Source organism: Callithrix jacchus, chromosome 6 (assembly GCF_049354715.1).
Source record: "Callithrix jacchus isolate 240 chromosome 6, calJac240_pri, whole genome shotgun sequence".
Lineage (NCBI taxonomy): Eukaryota > Metazoa > Chordata > Mammalia > Primates > Cebidae > Callithrix > Callithrix jacchus.
The window spans coordinates 121277640-121299405 of record NC_133507.1 but is presented as its reverse complement, the minus strand read 5'-3'; the positions used below and the strand labels follow the sequence as shown (position 1 = coordinate 121299405).

The 21766-nt window shown below is 39.5% G+C and overlaps 1 protein-coding gene across 21 annotated transcripts in view; it reads right to left on the bottom strand.

Annotated features, from left to right (window-relative positions):
- The window catches only part of SPATS2L (spermatogenesis associated serine rich 2 like), a 171651-nt gene that overhangs the window by 98004 nt on the left and 51881 nt on the right, over nt 1-21766 (bottom strand). For 2 of the 21 annotated variants that reach the window (XM_078328079.1, XM_078328084.1), the window contains exon 1: nt 1096-1230. The exons of 18 other annotated variants lie outside the window; for them this stretch is intronic. The gene's annotated coding sequence lies outside the window, so the exon portion shown is untranslated. Of the gene's footprint in view, nt 1-1095; nt 1231-1336; nt 1446-21766 lie in introns of those variants that run through there. One more of the 21 variants, XM_008999159.5, reaches the window with a different exon arrangement.

The window sequence follows — 21766 nt, the reverse complement described above, 5'->3', positions numbered from 1 at the left end:
GACAAACATTCATTAAACACCAACAATATGCCAGGGCCTGTGGGGAATGATGGCAATGGTTAAAGCTACGCTTACTGAACTCTTACAGTATACCCAGCAATGCTCTAAGCAGGTTCCATGTATTAACGTTATCCTTTAATTCTCAGAATCGCCCTAAGCAGTGTGTACTTCTATTTTCATTATCACCATTTTATAGAAAAATAAATGGGAGTACAGAGAGGTAAGCTACTCACTAAGTCACACAGCTATTCAGTACCCAGCTGAGCTGAGATTTGAACTTACATCTCCTGGCTCCAGAGCTCTTGGCCCTAAAGGAACTTACAGATCAATGACAAAGACAGATATGTACACAAAAGCACAGGAGAGAGCCAGACAAGGAGGTGGGGCAGGAAATGAGATTCAGAACTAAAATAATTAGAGTTGGAATTCACCTGGCTCAAGGTTCTGGGCAGAGCAACACTGAGGCTGAGGTCCGTCCAGCTTGAAAGACCCATCCCAGAGAGTCATGCACAAAAGAGTATTAGAGGCAGCCTTGCCATTAGAGGGGCTAGGGATGGGGCCGTATGCTTTTACAACTTTTAATGGCATGTTTATATGGACACCACTACATATTCATATCCAAAGGAAACATGGATTATGTATGGTTCTGCAATATAACTCCGGACCAGCAAAGAGAACCCCTAAGTAAACCTGGCAAATAAAAGCTCTATGTTTACAGCTAACTCTGGGAAGCTGGCTCAGCTGTCATGGAATAAAAATGTGGAAAAGAAACCCATCATATCTCTTCACAGCACATTCTGGTTTCAAAACCTTTGTTCCCACAAACTCACAGTATTCCTAGTTCATTGAGTCAGAACTCTCCTACTAAACATTTAATAATTTTCTCAAAGTGGCAGAGAAATTCAGGTTCTTCCTAGTTCCTTGAAATGTCACTGGCACTGGCTGAATAAAAACAGTATATGATGTACTGCCCTGAACACAATGGCATTTGGTGGGAAAGAAATACTTGGGAGCGAAGGCAGGGCTTGGCCAGCCCCGTTTCCACCCCATTACTGTCCTTCCTAGGGTCTCCCAGCAAATGCAACCTCAACTCACTTTTTAAGGTTTCCTTGTGCTCCAAATCAGGGCTCTCCAGCGACTGGCTTTCTCAGCAGGCAGATAAGCTCTGTTCCCCAACTGGCCACTTTTAAAAGCTTGCTTTTACTGTGACCAGTAAGTCATCTTAATAGTGACGCATGTGGAGCCAGAAACCGGGGTAGTAGCAGGATCTTGGGTGTGGCTGAGTAATTAGCAGTGGGCTGGTGGCCTTGGCCACCTGAGTAACAGAAAGACTCACCTTCTGAAAGACTGCTTGCTTCTTTTTTGTAAAACTGCGCAGGGTTTTTGCCTTCAGGCTCCTGTTAGTGAATCCCAGCTCTTCATCCTTCTTATCTTAGGGAAGGTATAGCTCTAAGTCTGAACTTGCAACCTATATACTGACTGCCCCTGAGGCAGAGAAGAGGCTGGGACCGTAGTCATCATTCCAAAGGTCAGTTTCTGGGCATGACTGTCTGCTAAGGGCTTCTTATCTTCCAGGCAACACCAGGACAGGCACATGAATCAATTAGTACACATTCTAGCACTGTACTCTGAAAAGGGTTCCTGGTTCTAGACCTAATTGAAAACATCTGTTAGCTAATTTTGCATTAAATGGAAAATGTACAAACCATGTCCAGGGCTATACATTTTATTAAGGGGCATGTGCTCACACAAGGAGGTCAAGTTCTTGCCTGACGTTTGTTCAGTTTAACAGCAAAAAGCCAGGGTGAGAAGCATGTGGTAGGGTACATTTGGGGCAGAGTGGAGAGGGGTTTCTTACCTGTCAGACCTGCTGTATCTACACACATATTAGTCCTATATATGTTACCTGTTTGCTGGTTTGAGGTTTAGAGATCAACACATACATTCTACATGTTCTTAGAAAACCTCTCTTCCCTCCTGGATCAGGCTTCACTTGATCCCTGCCATCAGAGCCCATCTAGCTGACTGCACACAGACAGTCAGCCTAGAACGCTGCTACCACCAGCCCTGTGCCTGTTACCAACCACAGGATCTTGGGCCCTTAGATAATCTCAAAGAGGAAACACTGCCTATTTTCTGCTATACAGATTTTTCCTTATGTTCCTGTGACCGAAAACAAGCAATTGCAATTCACCCAGATTGAATCCTAGCTCTGCCTCTTACTAGTTTTGGGATTTGGGCAACTACCTTGATCTAGGGTCCTGTTTCCTCCTTAGTAAAATGGGGATAATAATAGTAACTATGGCATAGAATGGTAAGAAGGATGAAATGAGTTCATGTTTGTAAAGTGATTACAACAGTGCCTGGCACACAGCAAGTGCTATAAAAGTGCTATAAAAGAATATAAATAGATTCCCTCATAGCTCATGTGGTAGCTTTCCTACTGTCCTCATTTTACAGGTGAGAGTCTAAGGATTATGAGGTTACCAACATGCATCAAGCCAGTAATGGAGCCAGCCCTTGAAACCTGACCTTCTGACCACAAATTTTGATCAAATCCATCACTACGGTATCACTTCCCCATAGAAAGGATCAGAAACCCATGGCAGGTCGCAGTTTCCCACCTTGTAGCTACCAGATGTGCTCAGTTCTTTTGTGACCAAATTCACAGCTTAAGGTACTTGTCTTCAGAGGAAAATAAACAGTCATAACACAGAAAGAGTAAAGTTCAAATAAATTCTTAGAGCTAATAAGGGAACAATCTAAAAATTACTAAACCTCCTTCCATACATTTTGATTTCAGGTAATTGTATCAACATGAGTAAAAGAATTAATTGGATTTTAATTCCCTCTGGTTTATTCTAATGCAGTCACAGATAATAAAAACTCATTCGGATCACTTATTATATGCTCAAGATTCTAGGGGGTCATATTTACTATCTTAGTGAACTTTCCATTTCTAGCTGTAATAAAAAATAGAAATTCGTCACCTGAAATATGCTGTAATGGGAAATTAATAAGTACTTTTAAAGTGCTTCAAATATACAAGACTTTAACAGATTTAATACATTAGAAAAAGAATTCTTTCCTTTTAAAAAAGACTGCTTCTGATAAATTCCACTTTGCCTTTCTCTCTTCCAAAGTTCCAAATACAATGCCTTTGACAAGCCAAGTGTTCAATGAAGATACATGGAAAGAAATGAATAAATGTCCTTTCATTTTATTCTTCATGTCTTGCTTGCAACGAATTTTTAATAATTTTTTTTCTCCAGTTTTTAACCCCTCATTCTAAGTTATCACTTTAAATGCCACCCTTTTAAAACTAGCATTGTCAGGCTGGGCACAGTAGCTTACGCTTGTAATCCAGCACTTTGGAAGGCTGAGGTGGGTGGATCCCTTGAGTCCAGGAGTTTGAGTGTAGCCTGGGCACCATGGCAAAACCCTGTCTCTACTAAAAATACTAAAATTAGCCAGGTGTGGTTGCATGTGCCTGCAGTCCCAGCTACTAGGGAAGCTGAAGTGGGAGGATTGCTTGAGTTCAGGAGGTCGAGGCTGCTGTGAACTGTGATCATGCCACTGGCACCCCAGCATGGGTGACAGAGTGAGACTCTGTCTTAATAACAAGAAACCCAGCATTGTCCAACATTGTTCTAGCCACATGATCCCACACACCTTCAAATCCACTCTGCTGTTCCTCCCAGCATACCTCCAACCCTGCAATGTCTTTTAGTCATTATCAGAGTCAAGGTCTAATCATGAGCACTCAAACCCTCCATATCTTCCTTATTGGGCCCCATGTATCCCCATCTTTAACCTGGTAACTTCCCCAGCATCTTCTATTGATTTTATTTCTTCTTAATGCAGAGCCTTTTAGGATAATCAAATCACTATGCTATAGCCCTCTAGTTCGTCTCCATCAAAGCCTATACTTTTATCCAAAAAGTTAACCTCTTCTGTGGAATATTTTAAAAAATAATTCATCTTCACCTAATGCTAAACACAATTAACTACTAACCTCACCACTATATACCCATGTAACTCCAGCATCGATAGGGACTTTTTTTTTTTCTTTTGAGATGGAGTTTCACTCTTGTTGCCTAGGGTAGAGTGCAATGGAGCAATCTCAGCTCACTGCAACATCTGCCTCCTGGGTTCACGTGATTCTCCTGTCTCAGCCTCCCAAGTAGCTGGGGTTACAGGCACCTGCCACCACACACGGCTAATTTTTGTATTTTTAGTAGAGATGGAGTTTTGCCATGTTGACCAGGCTGGTCTTGAACTCCTAATTTCAGGCGATGCACCCACCTCGGCCTCCCAAAGTGTTGAGATTACAGGAGTGAGCCACTACGCCCAGCAAATAGGGACTTTTATTGCTGTTGGCACCTATATGCACTTTATGGACCCTTCATAAACTGTCTTATGGCCTGCCCTGGCTACACTCTAAGTTTGTAGCATAAAAGGCTGGAGAGCAGACACACATCCTCCCTTCTTTGCACGAAGATCTGACCCACTCTATGACTCAACTCACAATGTGGGAAGTTCAGAAAGTACCAGATGCTTCCAATGGTGTACAAGCATTAGCAATACATAGTTTAATCTCTTCCAAATCATTTTTCTGAAGATTGAATGAATCAAAACTTTTTTTAATACAGAGGCTCAAATAATGCACAGGTCTCTCAGCTAAATATAATACCATATATTATTTCCCTTTGTAAGACTTTGGGTAGTCATTCAATCTACCTAACACCAATTTTTAAGTGTAAATGTATTAGGTTTTGATCACCTGTTTGGTGAAATAGATCCATCTCTCACAGCTTTGATTCCATTTATAACCATTCTTGACTGACTTGTAGAGACAAATAATCAGGAATGTCTGCATTTTTATTTTTTTACTAATGCTAACAAGTTCATTATCTAAATGTGGGACATGTCCTTTGAGGGTACTCCCCTGGGCTAGACACTATACGTAGAGGGTGTCTGTCCCTATGAGAACTGAGACTCAATGCCTGTTCTTGGTGGGGGCATATACTGTCATGATGGGGGTGTCAAAATCAAGAGAAATGAGAATGTAACAAAGTAGTAAATAAATCATTCTGAAATGACTACAACCATGTACACAAAGTGACTTCTAGAGGGATGAGATGGCTTTAGTTTAGGTGAACTTAATCAAAGAGGGCTTCAGAGAGGGGATGCTCCTTTGCACTACTTTGAGGCAATACTGGCAATGATGGGAATGGCACTGCAGGTATGTGGAAGAGTGAAAGTAAAACTTTTCTTGCAGAAACAGTGTGTGAAGCCAGAAAGAAAACCTACCTGCTTAGCACACAGAAGTCAATTAATAAATATTTACTGGGGGTCCACGATTTGTCTCTGCAAGATGCAATGTGTTTAGTTAATTACAGTGCAGTATAATTTTAAGATTGACTCCTGCGGGAGATAAGATTAGCAGGTAGTAAGCAATGAGATGACATCAGAAGGCAGTATTTGAGGTGACTATATGGTGTGGTTTATACTTGTCCTGTTCGTAATGCAGCTAGAGGTAATATGCTTGTTTCATTTTTCTTTTAGTAAATGGGAGAGTTCCTTCTCATCCTACCCCACCCCAATTCTCCCTCCCACCCCACTGTCATTTTTGGTTACATGGTTCTGAATCTAGATCTTATACATTTTCTCTGTTATTCTTGAAATGCTGAATTGAAAACAGGATCTTTCAAAATAACTTCAAATTGGTGCAAGCTGACTTTCTGTACTTCAAGTTTTGTAAAAATATGTGCTTTAATCTGACAAATATTAAAGGGCTTCAAAAGAAACAAAACTATATAGGTAAGTTACACGTACCTCTACGAAAGTAACTCATAAATTATATTTAAGATTCCATTTGTTTTTTTTTTTATGTTTACTTATTTTACTAAATACTTCTCTTAAAAATGTGAGGAGGTATAAGAAAGGGAAAATGTTTTCAAAACTTAATCTACATTTGTATCTATTTCTGAATGGCTACCAGTCAATCTTTAAGTCTTGTTTTCATTTTTCATTCCAAGCTTTCAAAGAATACTTTACTAGACAGAATGAGACCACTCTAAATGTCTTATAGAGAACATAGGGTGAAGACTGAGGAAAGACCCTAATGGTCACAGTATTAGTCAGTTTTGTTCTTTTTTTTTTTTTTTCCTACGGCAGTCAAATTTAGCATAGGGGGATTATATACCAACTTTAGCGACATTAATGTTAATAAGTTCTGATAGGCCACTACTATCAGACTAGCCTAGTCAGTTTTTGAAGAATCCTACAGCCATGCTGTATGGTGGGGAAAAATTAATTTAGCCTATGACAAAGCATTCTCCTTCAAGCCTCTGAATCATCAGTCTCTTGCTTTACAAAGACTTCTTACAACTGACAGCTCTGCCATGCCTTTAGCAATAGCTATCATTTACTGACCATAGTCATTCATTCGTCCAGTATTCATTTTAGCACTTAGTGGGCACCTCCTCTGTGCCAGGCACCATCCTAGGTGCTAGAACAACAACAATGAACAAACCAAACAAAATCCCCTTTAGGCACCACACTGGATAATTCTATTCCACTGAGATCTTACAACGTACCTGCCGGTAGGCATTTATTATCTCCACGTTAGAGATGAGGGAACTAAGGCTTATATGTTAAGGCCCAAGTCTCAGAGTTAGTCAACAGCAAGGCTGGGACTGAAACCTCCCAAACTAACTCCCAAACAGGTGCTCATTCCACTAGTCTGGTGCCACTGTTTTGGGTCAATACAAATAAAGGGAATATGTAGCTTAAAAATTATTTAGAGAGTTCATTCCAGTTGTGACATCTTAGTACTCACAAAAATTAGAATCGTAGATGTAAAGCTGGCTTGACAAAAATGGCAAAGGGGGAAGGAAAATTATCAATGGGAAGAACAACATTTTCTCATTGTTTTAAATGTTGCTGCCCACTTCCCAGTGAGAACAAATCACCATGGAATACCCTTTCCTGGCTACCTGCCACATTCTTTCTCACCCATTCCTTAACTATTATCCCCTTACGTTCCTTTCCCTTTATTCCTGTTACATATGGTGTTGCTGAAGAGCAGGTGAAGCTGTCCTGGGAGACAGTGAGATTCCTGTCACAGAATCTGTTCAAGCAGAAGCTGGCTGGCCACTGAATAAGGATGACAGAGAGGGAATTCACTTACAATTCAGGAAGATGGGGGACCTCTGCCTTGTAACTCCAGAATTCTAAAGGGAGAAACAAGGTTGTTTTTGCACTCTTTCCCCCTGAGTTTCCCATGAGGCATCTAGAATGGTCTTATTCTGTCTTAGTCATCATGTGTTTTCTGAAGGCTTGAACCAAAAATTGAAGCCAAGTCAAGTCCAGCTGATACCTACAAGGCACACTGCCAGAAGTCAATTATTTCCTTTGGCTTTTTATGCCTGGGAGTCTGAGATGGTCATGGAAAGAGCCTTTCTTCCTGCAGGCAGGGCCAAAAATGTCTCACATCTACGGCTTTGTTAGAAAACCATTTAAAGTAAAATCTAAAGAAGCTGTTGGATGACACAAACAAATAGCTTCTAACAGATTTTTGTGTTTGGTTTGGTTTGTAACTCAACCGAACTTTCATGAGAAGCATGAAAGTCCTGGTCCTAATGTATCCACAGTCTGAAAGCTGGTGAAGCTTTAACATTGAACTCAACATCCAGTAACTGTTTTACTCTTCTGGAGTCCTGGGACTCTATGTACAAAGCACTTTATACATTCCTAAATTAATTTGTGGATAAGACATTTTTGTCTTTGCAGATCTTGAGAACTCTATTCTTGAGAGTGCACTTATTCCTCATTTGACATCGTCTGGAGTCTTCTCATCCTGAGGTATGTACTCCTGAACTATAAATGAATCCCCTAGTCAACATCTTCATTAAATAGCCATCCAGACCTTGCTCAAACATATTCTACAATGGGGATGCATGCCTCCTAAATGAGTTTCTTCTGCACAAGTCTACTTGTGACTAAACCCTTAGCTAAAACATATTCTACAATGGAGACACAGGCCTCTAAAAAGAGCTTCTTCTACAAAGTCTACTTGTGACTAAACCCTTAGCTAAGATGGAGTCAACTGCCTTCCATGAATGTGCTAGCTCTGCCTTCAGACACTCCTTAAATCTGGTCATTCTTCCAAAACTCTCAGATTCATCTTATGTATGCGTTCTCTATCCTCGTACAGAATTGTTCACAGAATTGAAGGATGTCAGAGTTGGAAAGGACTTTATATAACACATTCCTAAATTAATTTGTGGATAAGACATTTTGTCTTGTCAGATCTTGAGAACTTCATTCTTCCCACCCTGAGACACATATATGTACTTAGTGGTTTTATTCATATTTTAATGCAGCCTAAGATTGTGTTTTCTTGATAATCACATCACAGTATACATTGATCATAATAAGCCTACAGTCAATTAAAATCCCCAAGATTTCCTCATATGATCTGAGTCCCATTTCTCCAATCTTTACTTTTGGAGCTGATTTTTCTTCTTGGATCTTAATTGCACATGTTTATATTTGGCTCATATTAATTTTACCTTACTAATTTGGCTGATTTCTCAAGCCTATTAAGGTTCTTTGGGCTAGCAAACCTGTAACTTTCCACTTTAGCTGTCCACTTCACTTTGATCATTCACGAATTGAAGGCTATCATTTACGTCACTTATGCCATTAAGTACAAAGTCTGGGCTTGAATCTCAGCTCTGCCACTTAGGAACTGTATGACCTTCAGGAAATTAAACTCTCTGTGTTGCAGTTTACTAATTTATAAAGTGGAAATAAAAGGTTATCAACTACATAGAATTGTGAAGATTAAATAAATTAATAGAGTAACAGAACAGTAATAGACACATACGAGTTCAATAAATGTCAGTTATTTTCTTTTGTTTCATCAAAATCATCATCATTCATGTCACTGATAAAGAGAGATCAGGAATAGAACAGAGGTCTATACTGGTTACCCTCTGCAATGACTTTGACCCATTCTTAAGCACTTTCTGGGTTTGTTATGAAAACCCAGTTGTGGAATCCATTGAAACTATTCTGTTATTCAGTTCTTATTTCTCCATTAAATACATAATGAAACCCTGAGACACTGTGAAAACTGCATTGATGAAATTCATATACACCCTATATATTACATTCTCTTCACTTTGCATTCCATTTATTCTATTGAACAGGAAAATCACTTAGTCCTGCTTGACTTCTTGGAGCCTAATGATTATCACTTGCTTTTCTGAGTGTTTTCTGTTTTCAGAATAAATTCCAGAATTTTGCTGAGCTTTTATGTTTTCTCCTTTTGCCAATTGCCAAGCTTTTGGGGCTTTCTTCATTCTCTGACATTCTCCCAAGATGACTGACTACAGCAACAGTTTCAGGTGAGCAAGGCCTGGAGATGCAACTCGGGCCAGGTGGCCCCAATCCATGACAAGGCATTAGCATTACACTGCTGGGGACCTCAGTTCCCTCTTACTCATATTTTGTTCTATCCTTACAGGTGAGAAATCAGTATTCTTGATTAAAAAGCAAGAATAAGAAGAGAGGAATAGTCCTTTGTTTTTCTCTATCAGAGATCTTATCTCTTTTTTGTTTTTTCTTTACAAAAGTAAAACAAATTTATATAATAAAAAAGATAAAAATATGATTGCAGTCTTGACAGAAATGATAACTATATAATTATTTTTAAAATGCACAAAACTCAACATCACTAGGATTCCAGTTTTCCATGTCTGGATTATTTTGTCACCTTTATTTTCTGTAGGATTGTTTCTTGTCAGCTTTTTATGTCTTTGGTTGTTTTTAGGATTCTTTATACATCACACTTCAGCTCACCCTAGATTCTGGGCTTCCTGATACTTTTCCAATGAGATTCTATCTCTCTCTTTAGTATTTGCTCTTGATTTTGGCCCTCTCCTTGCATTCTTTGCAAATGGTCTTTTATGGCCCCCAGCATTATGGCTCCTGCCTGTAATCCCAGCACTTTGGGAGGCCCAAGTGGGTGGACTGCTTGAGGTCAGGAGTTCAAGACCAGCCTGGCCAACATGGTAAAACCCTGTCTCTACTAAAAATACAAAAATTAGTTGGGCATGGTGGTGCATGCCTGTAATCCTAGCTACTCAGGAGGCTGAGGCAGGGAAACTGCTTGAACCTGGGAGGCAGAGGCTGCAGTGAGCCGAAATCGTACCACTGCACTCTAGCCCGGATGAGTGTAAGACTCTGTCTAAAAAAATAAATTAAATTAAATAAACACTCTTTTATACTTTGAGTTAATTTGAACATGCCCTTTGCAGCCATAACTATCTCTCTTCTATTTTTTTTGGAACTATTAAATCTCTAATTCTAATCATTCAAACAGTTATGGACTGTTAGACTTGGAGTGCAGGTGTGTATGTGAGAGAATGTGTGCATTATCTTTGACAATCTGGCAACATAATCATGATTATATTATCAGGATTTCATTGTTGATTCTTTCATTTTATACATATACACACACATTTTTTATATGTATATGTAAAACTTATTGGGTGTCAGCTATGCACCAGGGACTGTTTGAGGAGCTTTAGGAGTACCTAGAAAGGGCCCTAATTTGAATGTAGAGGTAGGCTTCTCATATCTTCAGTGGTCTTCTCTTTTAGAGTCTCAGACTGTAGAATCATATCTTCTATTTCTCTGAAATATTTGGAATTTCCCTCCTGCAGTCTGTAGTACATGTCTGCTATATCCACCATCTGCTCTTCAGTTAGCACAAAAGCTTAAACATAGTGGTTACAATCCTCCAAGAGCTGGCCCACAGCAGACACTCAATATGTATTTATCGAACAAACTGATAAAAGTTCCTTCTACTCATATTTCATCAACCAATCTTTTCTTGGTTAAAATTAGACCCAATATAGCAGTTCCCTTCATTCCATTTACTTCCCTAGAGAGAAAATGGCAGTGAGGCAAATTAGTATCTGAGACCCATTTCCATTTAAACATGAATAAGACTCTGAGCAGATGCCCAAATAGCTTGTCTCTCATCATTCTTATTACCTCTGTGTCATTTTTGTACATTATAGCAGAACTAAATTATGCCAATGCCCAATATGACTGAATGGTCTAAGCTCACTTAGGCAACTAAACTATTTATTGTCCACCACGTGCAAGGAACTATCCTGGACACTGAAGTTTTTTGTTCTTTTTCCTTTTAACTTCACCAAGTATGCATCTTGTTTTGGGTTTTTGGATTCTCACACCTCTGTCTCCCTGAGAAGTTTGGGACTCCTGCTCCATGGAAACAATCCACTGCACTATTACAGTGAAAAACTTATTTCCCTACTGTTTCTGCTCTGTTCAAAATCCTGCCATTCGTCAGCTTTTTTTCGGGGCAGATTAGTTAAAACCAGGTTTCTCAACCTTTTTATATTGAAAACTTTCTTATTTTCTTGTAACACTGTTTTAAATACCAAATTAAGTATAGTAATTTAAAAATCAGAACCATGAGACAAAATGCTACATTGTTTATAAACTACAACTCTTACAACTTACCAGTTAGGAACGATTTATCTAAATCTGAAAATAAATAATACTTTTAAAGAATATAGCCAAATTTACAATGTGATTCAGTTGATCATCAACATGATCAGTAACTTTTAGGATTTCAACTTTCATTTACATATCCATATACTTCTTCATATGTAGCAAAAAATTGGAATTCATTTTCAAAACTAGGATATGTAAATATGTGTATTCCTTCCCTAACTTCTTCAGTTTACTTTTTAGAAAGTAATTTAAGTAATCTATAATCAAATGTGAATACTGCACTCAAACAAACCACGTATTTTCAATATGAAATAAAGATATACTCTTATTTTCTTGAAAAATATAGATATTCATCTAGGCTTCTGTACCAAGATTTTGTTATCAGATCATTTTCATTGACTATGATTTGAGTACAGAATAACGTGTCTGCAGAGAAACAACAAATCCATTTGTCTTTGCTGTTTTCCTGGTGTGTTGCTAAAAGACTGTTTTGTCCACACAAGGTCATGGCCCTGACCTGGAAGTGGGCTTTGCTGAGTAAGCAGGTCAGAGATCATCATGACTGCAAAATAAGCAAGAAGGCACGAAAGTAATGAAGAAAGGGGGGGGGAACCCAACTTAATGCTAATTAGCCTATAAGCTAAGCTAAACACAGTTTTTGCCCAAAGATAAAAGAAAGGGTAAGAAAACATTTCAGAAAAACAGACTAAAATTTATTTGTACTTAAAATACTGATGTTTCATCCTGTCAAGTATATCTTTTCAATAATATTAAGACTTTGCAATAAGGTTAAGAAGTAATTTCTGAAAAATGTTTAGTCTATTTCTGAGTCTTCAAATAGTGACAGTCACTAGCACATGTTGAGCAAGTTTTGGAAAAATTAACTGCACTTATAGAAACTCTTAGTAAATTACTACTTTATTACATACTATATATTAATAAAACATCTAAATGTGTTTAATTTACTAGCAAGAGGTACCTGAGACATGGTAAGATTTTGATTTTTATGGTAATAAGTTTTAGGTATGTAGAAGGCAACATCTTTAAAATTTGTAAGTCTCCAATACAATCTTTCAGTGTGACATGTCCACTAGTTAGGCAAACATCACATGTGAGCTATTGCAATTATTTACAATTAATACTGAACATTTCTACTGCTGGCATGTTAGCTTGCATTTTACTTTGGTTTTCATATCAAATATTTCACACAGTCATGGTATTACACCTATTACCAACTCAAGTCCATGAATAATCATCAATATTTGCAGACTTTTTTTCTTATTTGATACTGCTGTTTTTATATAATAGTTTATTTAATTATATTCACTTGAAATACTTAGTATAACAAAAGATTTCATTAACTCCCTCTAGGTAAAAACAGACAAATATAAGAATAAGAAAGCAGACATAAGCAGAATTTGTTATTTTCTCAGGCTCAAAAGCCTCCTTTTGAGTGTTCCATTCAATCTAAATGAGAAGGCTATTCTATGATAAGTAAACCCTTGGGATTAAGGACAGAGATATCAGCACAAAAACAAGTAAGAATTTGTTGACTGTTAATGTATATAGTGGATGGGGTGAAATAATTAATCCATGTTCAAGAAGTCCAGGCAATCCTCCTAACTTGTACTTTACAAGATATAATTGTTGATTTAACTTATGGCTCTGGGACAACTAATGAGTTGCATTACAGTCCCAGTATGTTCACTATTGAAAAGAACTCCCTAGCATCTCAACAAAACTTCTCTTTTTATAAATAAGGAAACTGAGGCCATATGGACAGAAGGAACTTGATAAAAGTCACACTACTAGAAAGTGGCAGGGCCAGGACTTAAACACAGGTCTTCCATTCTTATTCATTCAAGAAAATTTTATTGAGCATCTCCTATGTATATAGGCTTGTGTTGAGTCTTAGCTAGAAGAACACTATATGAAGCACAACCTCCGGCCTCAAGAAACTTTGCTTTTAGTAAGGTTTACCAGATAACTGAATAGAAAACAATACAATACAAGCTATTCAAGGGGAAGCACAAAGTTTTATTAGACCACTTTGAGTTGGGGGTGGGATGGGGCAAATAACAAAAATGAGGAGGGTCAAGGAAAGCTTCCAGCTGGATGTCAGGTTTAAGCTGGGCCATGAAGTAGCTAGGTGAATGGGGCACAGTGAAGAAGAAAGAAAAAGGAAGAACAGGATCCTTAGAAAAAAAGAAATACCCTTAGAATAAGGCCATAAGGTTTCCGGTTAACCCATTATCCATATTCAAACTTTGTCAGCCTCAGTACATCACTGTAGAGTCTGATCATCTCTGAGTTCACAGAGAGAGTCCAATGTATACTGAAAACCAGCCTTTGAAACATGGTGGCAACTGAGAAGTCCTGCCTAGGCAACCAGCTAGTGGCAGCCCCACAGTGGTCGTATTGCTGTCCCAGCCAAGCTGGTACAGCTGTCATCCTCCTTGAGCCCCATGGTCTTTGGCTGTAAACAGGCCTAATGCCATCTATTTATTTCATACTGATGTTGTAAGGATGCTCCCCTTTCTTAGCAGGAAACATTACTAATAATACGTACTTCACAGTGATTTTGTGGGCATTAAAAGATAATATAAGTAAACCTACATAATGTTAGCTCGTGACTAGTAGGAATACAGTTCTGTTGGTTTCTTGTCCTGTGATAATGCAAAAGCTGTTCTCTGGGAATCTGATTGACCCAGCAAAGATAGGAGAAAATCTGTAGCCTTCACTTCATTCACTTACACTATGATCTACCCAACTGACTTAATTGACCTGAAGCACATCAATGAATTGGGAAGATTTTCCTTTTTAGAGAGACTTTCTTAATCATTAACAAAACAAAACAAAAACTTTTACTTAAGAAAGCAATACACCGAGTTTATTCTTCCATCTGGAATGCTTCCTTCGAGAATGGCCCACCCAACCTGGGACTCCCCTGCACTCACCTGGATGACTACAACTGGTCCTTCTGTGCTCCCTGTTGGGAACTTCCCTCCCCTACCTCTCCACAGACCCCAACAAGCCTTCAGACATTCCTGCAGTCCAGGCAGAAAGGAAAAAGAAAATGGAGAATTGCTTTGGGGAAAGACCTATGAGTGGGTGATACCTGAATGGTACTAGAATGTATGTCCCATAACTTGGCAACAAGTGAAATAAAAACATCTTTTGAGAGTTGAGATATAAAATCAATAAATGATGAATCCTAGGAGAGGCTTTGAAGTCCCCTTAAAGTGACTGGGCCAGTACAAGACTTGACTGTTGCCACTGACATTAAGAAAGAAGTCCATCGACTACCCAAACACAGGAACAGAGCACACAGAGGGAAACCTTGCCTGTCTGAACACTGGCAAGGCCGAGATACAGCACTATGTTCCTTATGCTAAGTACTTCTCATAAATTATTTTATTTAGCAATTACAACAAACCAGTGGCGTAGCTCATTCTAGCCTTCTTACCTAACAGGAGAGGAAACAGTGTGTTTCCTAGTGCTGCTGTAGCACATTAGCACACATTTAGTGGCTTAAAATAACACAGATATAATACCTTACAGTTTTGTAAGCCAAAAGTCTGACAAGGATCCTTTTTGGAAGCTCTAGGGATTTGTTTCCTTGCCCCTTCTAGATTCTAGAGGCTACCCACGTTCTTCAGCTCATGTCTCCTTCCCCCATCTTCAAAGCCTGCAGCGTCCCATCTCTGACCATTCATCCATTGCCACATCTCCCTCTGACTCTGAGCTCAGCCATAATATCTGATTTTTTATCACTCTCCAAGAACCAATTTTCACCCCTTTGGGAGCAATATTGTCCCTGTTGAGAATTCATGATCTATTCAAACAGGAATACTAATATTGAATGAGTATCTATTGTTGATCTTCCACCACAACCTCCCCAATTTTCCTTCCTCTGATATGTGCCAGCCATGCAGTTTGAGACTGATCTAAGGCTTTAAGCGTTGACCACAGAAACTGATGCAGAAAAGATACATACTAAAGCACTCAGCCAATGAGACTTTTTATTATTATGTTATCTCTACAACGGACAGTTGAAATGCTAACATTTGTATATCAAATGAACAGCTATGAAACATATTTTCAATGTCATTTTTAATATCCTCTGTACATATAAATTAATCCAATGCTTAGGAAGAGCTATGTATTTATTTCTTGTTCCTAGTTAAAATAATGAATGTCCTTGATCTAATTCTGCCATGGTTTTTATTACTGTTCTCAATAACAAAAGCCAGAAACCAAATTTGATTTTGCTTCTAGCTGTTTAAATAGATAAAAATCAGTGTGACTGTCAAAATCCAGGTTTGTCTTGTCAGGTTGAGAGGAAAACCAGGGCTACAACTGAAGAAGATGAACATGGACACTAACAGGAAAAAGTGCTTAGCTAGTCAAGTAAACAGATAAGATACATGAGTCCCAGATAGAGTATGTATAGCACGGCACTATAATCAGCAAACTGCCTCTTTATGATTATTTTCCTAGAGAAAATACTGTTAAAGTAATGCAGATTTCATAATGGGTTGGTAGTAGTAGTATAATTTAAAAAAACTGATACTAATAGAAGGATCTGGATCAAGGAGTAATGGCAGTATAGCTACTGTGGCCTAAAATCACAGTGACCATACATGTGATCTTGTTTTTTTGTTTGTTTTGTTTGTTTGTTTGTTTTTAGACAGAATCTTGCTCTGTTGCCTAGGCTGGAGTGCAATGGCACAATCTTGGCTCGCTGCAACCTACAGCTCCTGGGTTTAAGCAATTCTCCTGCCTCAACCTCCTGAGTAGCTGCAATTACAAGTATGTGCCACCATGCCTGGCTAATTTTTGTATTTTTAGTAGAGATGGGGTTTCACCATGTTGGCCAGGCTGGTCTCGAACTCCCGACCTCGTGATCCGCTCACCTCAGCCTCCCAAAGTGCTGGGATTACAGGCACGAGCCACCACACCGGCTGATTTTGGTTTTATTTTATTTTATTTTATTTTGAGACGGAGTTTCGCTCTTGTTACCCAGGCTGGAGTGCAATGGCACAATCTCGGCTCACCGCAGCCTCCACCTCCTGGGTTCAAGCAATTCTCCTGCCTCAGCCTCCCGAATAGCTGGAACTACAGGCACACGCCACCATACCCAGCTAATTTTTGTATTTTTAGTAGAGACAGGGTTTCATCATGTTGACCAGGAGGGTCTCGATCTCTTGACCTTGTGATCCACCCGCCTCGGCCTCCCAAAGTGCTGGGATTACAGGTATGAGCCACTGCCCCCGGCCTGATTTTGGTTTTATACTGAACCTATCTGGCATGAAAATTGTACCTAGAAAATGCATTTTAATTCAATCGTACAGCAGCAAAATATATTCTTGGGGGTTAAGCTTCAAATTATTTTCCAGCAGGAGGAAAGGTGTATCTTATCATGGAACTTGAGGCCCGAGGGCCACAAAGTTGCAACACTAACTATTGCAGAGCAAGATTTTCCCCTTCTTTATATCCTTAGGTATTTTTTACTTTGTTTACTAGTCCCCTAGCTGAACTCAGGGTCAAAACATGCTGCTCAGGCTGGCTCTACAAAGCCAGAGGCAAAGCAAACTGTTGTCCCCAAAATCCATTACTTCCTTCTACCTGAGTGTACCATTGCCCAGCTAAAGGTCATAATTTACATCCTCCCTTGCAATTCGGTATCTTCATGTTGCTAAGTCCTGGCCAATGGAATGTGAATGGAAGTAATATGCAAAACTTGGGGTTGTATCTTTAAAAGGAAGGGGTGTGCTTCCCACTTCCTTTTGTCCCCTTCTTGCCAGCTGAAGTGTGACAAGAACTTGAAATGGAAGCCATAAAGTAAGGATGACAGGAAAACCTGCTAGGAAGACTGGTCCCCATCATTGCGTAGCTCCCCCATCAGCCTGTAGGACTAGACTGTGACATGAGACTTTTATCTTTCTAAGCCAGTGTTGGTTGCCTTTATCTCCGCAGCCAAACTGGTAACATAACTAATATTTAATCCAGAAATTTCCTACACTCCAGCATTCACAACTTTTTTTTCCAAAAAGAAAAAAAAAATGTAGCAGCGCCATCACAGCTTACTTGCAGCCTCAACTTCCTAGGCTCAAGCAATCCTTCTGTCTCAGTCTCCTGAGTAGCTGGGATTACAAGCATGTGCCACCATGCCTAGCTACCTTTTTTTAATTTTTTTGTAGAAACAGGGTCTCATTATGTTGCCCAGGCTGGTTTTGAACTCCTGGGCTCAAGAATCCTACTGCCTTGGCCTCCCTCCCAAAGTACTGGGATTAAAGGTGTGAGCTACCACATCTGGCCCTGCATTCCCATATTTGGGTTAAGAAGGCTTCAATATCCTAAAGACTTATGTATAAATGTTCTAATACCATGAACAGATAAAAATGAATAGGTTAAAACCCGATTTTGAATTAACATTATAGTTTTTCTTTTAAGCTGAATACTGGGAATAAATACATAGAAGCACACAAAAACCCGTTAGTAATCCCTTTATTTCATTTCCACAACTAATGTGGGAGGTGAAAACCTGGAGAGGATGTAAAGAGGCGCATGCACAGAAACAAGTACATGATGGCAAAGGATTGGCTTATTCTTTTGTAAATCTAGTGGTCAACTTCATATCCCTGTTTCAGACAAAGGATGGCAAGGAACTGAACCTTACACAATGAAAAGAAAACCATTTTAAACTGCAGCAAGAAAGCCTTAACAATTTGAAGAAATGTATTCTCTGAGCCTATAATTAATCATTTTAGCTACTGAGGGAGGTTTTGAAATCTCTTTCTCTGCAGATATTTTTTAATTGCATAGATTTTAATTTTCTAGACTGTCATGTTAGAATTCTGCCCTTTTGGGCAAGAAGGAGGGAGTGAGAATGGAGATTACCTCAACAAGTCTCTCATCCAGGGACCAGGGCTTCCAATCCTTCCTCCTCCCCCAAGTCCCTTTCCCTTCTTTCACCTTTTTCTTCCCTTTCTTTCATGACACTAAGTTGGTTTGTGCTTACATGAGAAGCAACAAGCTTTGTTTCTCTTAGCTTTATTTCTCATGACTACGTGCCTTGACCTACGTTGATTCTATAATGTGCCAGAGATTGCAAAATTTAATGGTAGGAACAATGTGTATGTAGGTGTGTGTATCTGTGTAGGGTGTGTGTGTGTGTGTGTGTGTGTGTGTGTTAGGGAATAGTGGGGTGGGAGCTAGAAAGAGTTTCACAATGGATCCAGAAGCAATTCACAGACATACACATGTAGTCACACACATACACACATAGCACACAATTCGACTCATCCCCTCAATGGGTCATGTGATATGCTAGTTATTTTGTTGGGAAAAAAAAAAAGAGTGCTCCTTTTCAGGCGGATACATTTGAAACAATAGAGGAGCTTATTATGAGGTGATGAAAGCCAAAATAACAATAGCTTATTTATTTGGAGGAAATCCCATATTGTCAGGACACTGCTGACCACCTGCCACCTGCTTCCCCTCCCCCAAGGAGGAGCGGCTTACCTCATAGGTTCATTTGAATAAACCGGGTAACTCCCACCCTCTCCCCACTCTGTTAGGATCCTTCCGCCTGCCTGCAAAGACCGTACCTTCCCACCTGCTCTTGGCCATGCAATAAACTTTAAGTGCAGGCCCTGCCCCTGGTTGGGGAGGACAGAGGTAGAGAAGGGATATAATGTCCCACTCTGCCTGTTAACTGGGTCTCCTTACTGCAGGGGCAAAGTATTAGCATACCATCCTGGCCCTGATCTAAAGCCACATTTTCCAGTGAGTTTTCATCAGAAAGAAAGCTGACATCTTGCTCTCCTCTTGCCTGACTGCTCTCTCTCTCTTAACATTACCTGGCACACCATAGGAAACTAGTAAACAATTTTTGAAGGAGAGAATAAATGGACTTGGGTGGACCAATTAGCTGACCTCCTAAAACCTAAGTGAAATTGTTCTGAACTTGAGGCTCCATGTATTTTTTGAATCACTCACCCCATAGTAACAGTGCTTACACATGGACTATATATGTTATTTATTTATAAAGGTTAAATATGTGCTTCTGTATTAATATATCACATACTTTACAGAAATACTCTAAAATAGAAATTTGAAAGATATGAAAAAAATGTTAATATAAGCTCCAATACATTCTTACACCCCCAGTGGATCATTTTGAGCACTCCGCTTTGGAGTCCACTGGTCTAGACTTTCAACACTGTATTAGTTCAGAAGAGAAGGACTTAGAAGTCTGGAGTAGTCCAGACAGACTCAGCAGGACTGGAAGGGCCCTCGTTCACAGCCCTACTTGCCACATGCTTTAAGCTGACTTTCAGTTTAGGGAATATGCTCAGTGTATATATGTTGAAATGAACTGGAAGGAGGTGAGGACTGAGCTAACAGTTGCTGAATGGGTAGGATTTACAGAGCTAGAAGGGAAATGGGAGGGACACGTCAAGTGAGACTTCTCTGAGAATACTTTATTCCAAGAACAGGCTTACAGAAATGGGATAGAAGTTGGTTTCATCACACTGACTTGAGCGCCAACGTACTGTAGAGTGACAGGAAATAATGTCAGTCATTGAAAGACAGAGAAGAGTGAAAGTGGCAGGTTACCTTGAACCATGAAATAAAGGTAGAGAAATCTGGATTTGATTTGCTGTAGAATAAAATATGGGACCACTGAACATTTTAAAGATGCAAACATCACAATGAGATCTATGTTTTGTGAAGATTACTCTGAGGTAGGATGCAAACTGGAGGGAAAAAACATTTGGATTTCGTTAGAGCAGCTCAGAAGAATCTGGAGTGAGACTATTCGAGTTTGACTTGAGTGATAAAGGTGGTAATAGAAAAGAAAGTATGAAACTGAACATGAATTAGAAAGAATATGATTGGCCAGGTGTAGTGGCTCATACCTGTAATCCCAGCACTTTGGAAGGCTGAGGCGGGCAGATCACGAGGTCAGGAGTTTGAGGAGACCAGCCTGACCAACATGGTGAAACCCCATCTCTACTAAAAATACAAAAATTAGTCAGGTATGGTAGCACGTGCCTGTAATCCCAGCTACTCAGGAGGCTGAGGCAGGAGAATCACTTGAACCTGGGATGCAGAAGTTGCAGTGAGCTGAGATTGTGCCAATGCACTCCATCCTGGGTGACAGAGCAAGACTCTGTCTTAAAAAAAAAAAAAAAGACAGAATATGATCAAGCCTCAGTAAAATATGGAGGAAGAAAGGGAAGAAACCAAATACTCCTAGAAATGATTCCACCACTTAAAAACTAAAGAACCCTAATTGATTTGTTGAAGTTTTTTTATCCTGATTTGCTATACTAAGTAACACCAGCGTGAGTGAGATTTCTTTGCTCCTATTTAAAAGCTTGGGGCTCAGCTTCTAGCCTCAAAGAAAATTTGTGTGTATTTTTTTTTGAGACAGGGTCGCACTCTGTCATGTTGTCCAGGCTGGAGTACAGTGGTACTCTACTCCAGCCATAATCATGGCTCACTGCAGCCTTGAACTCCTGGGCTCAAGAGATCCTCCCCTTCAGCCTGCCAAGCAGCTAGGACCACAGGTGTGCCATGTATGGTTAATTCAAAATTTTGTTTTTAGAGAGAGAGAGATGGGGTCTCACTATGTTGCCTGGTCTCAAACTCAGTTGCCCAGTCTCAAACTCTTGGCCTCAAGTGAACCTCCTGCCTTGATCTCCCAAAGTGCTGGAGTTATAGGTATGGCCCACTGCATCCAGCTAAAAAATTATTAAACATGGAAAATGGACTAAGTTTTCAAGAGCCCAAGATATTACTAAGTTTGCTGGAAGATGCAATTTAGAAATGGCACTCTGCCTTGGAAAAAAAAAAAAAAAAGGAAATATCACCTTTGTGTGTAAGTAGCGAACAACTCCTGATTTTCTGCATGTGAGTGAACAATCTGGTCAACCACAAGATGAAGACCAATAATGAGTTCGTGTACCTTTGCAGCCAGATTTTTCCTACATGTTAACTCCGCAGTACTTCTAGCCACAGAGTTTAGCTCTGAGATAATTTAGCCAAACAATACTAAAAGACATGGAATACAGGCGTAGGTAATAAAAATACTGGAAGAAAAAGAAATACAAGCATTTTCATCAACAAGCGCTAATTCTGTGAACAGGTATAAGATGCGGCTGCATCTGTGCAGTTCATCTTTTGAAACCTG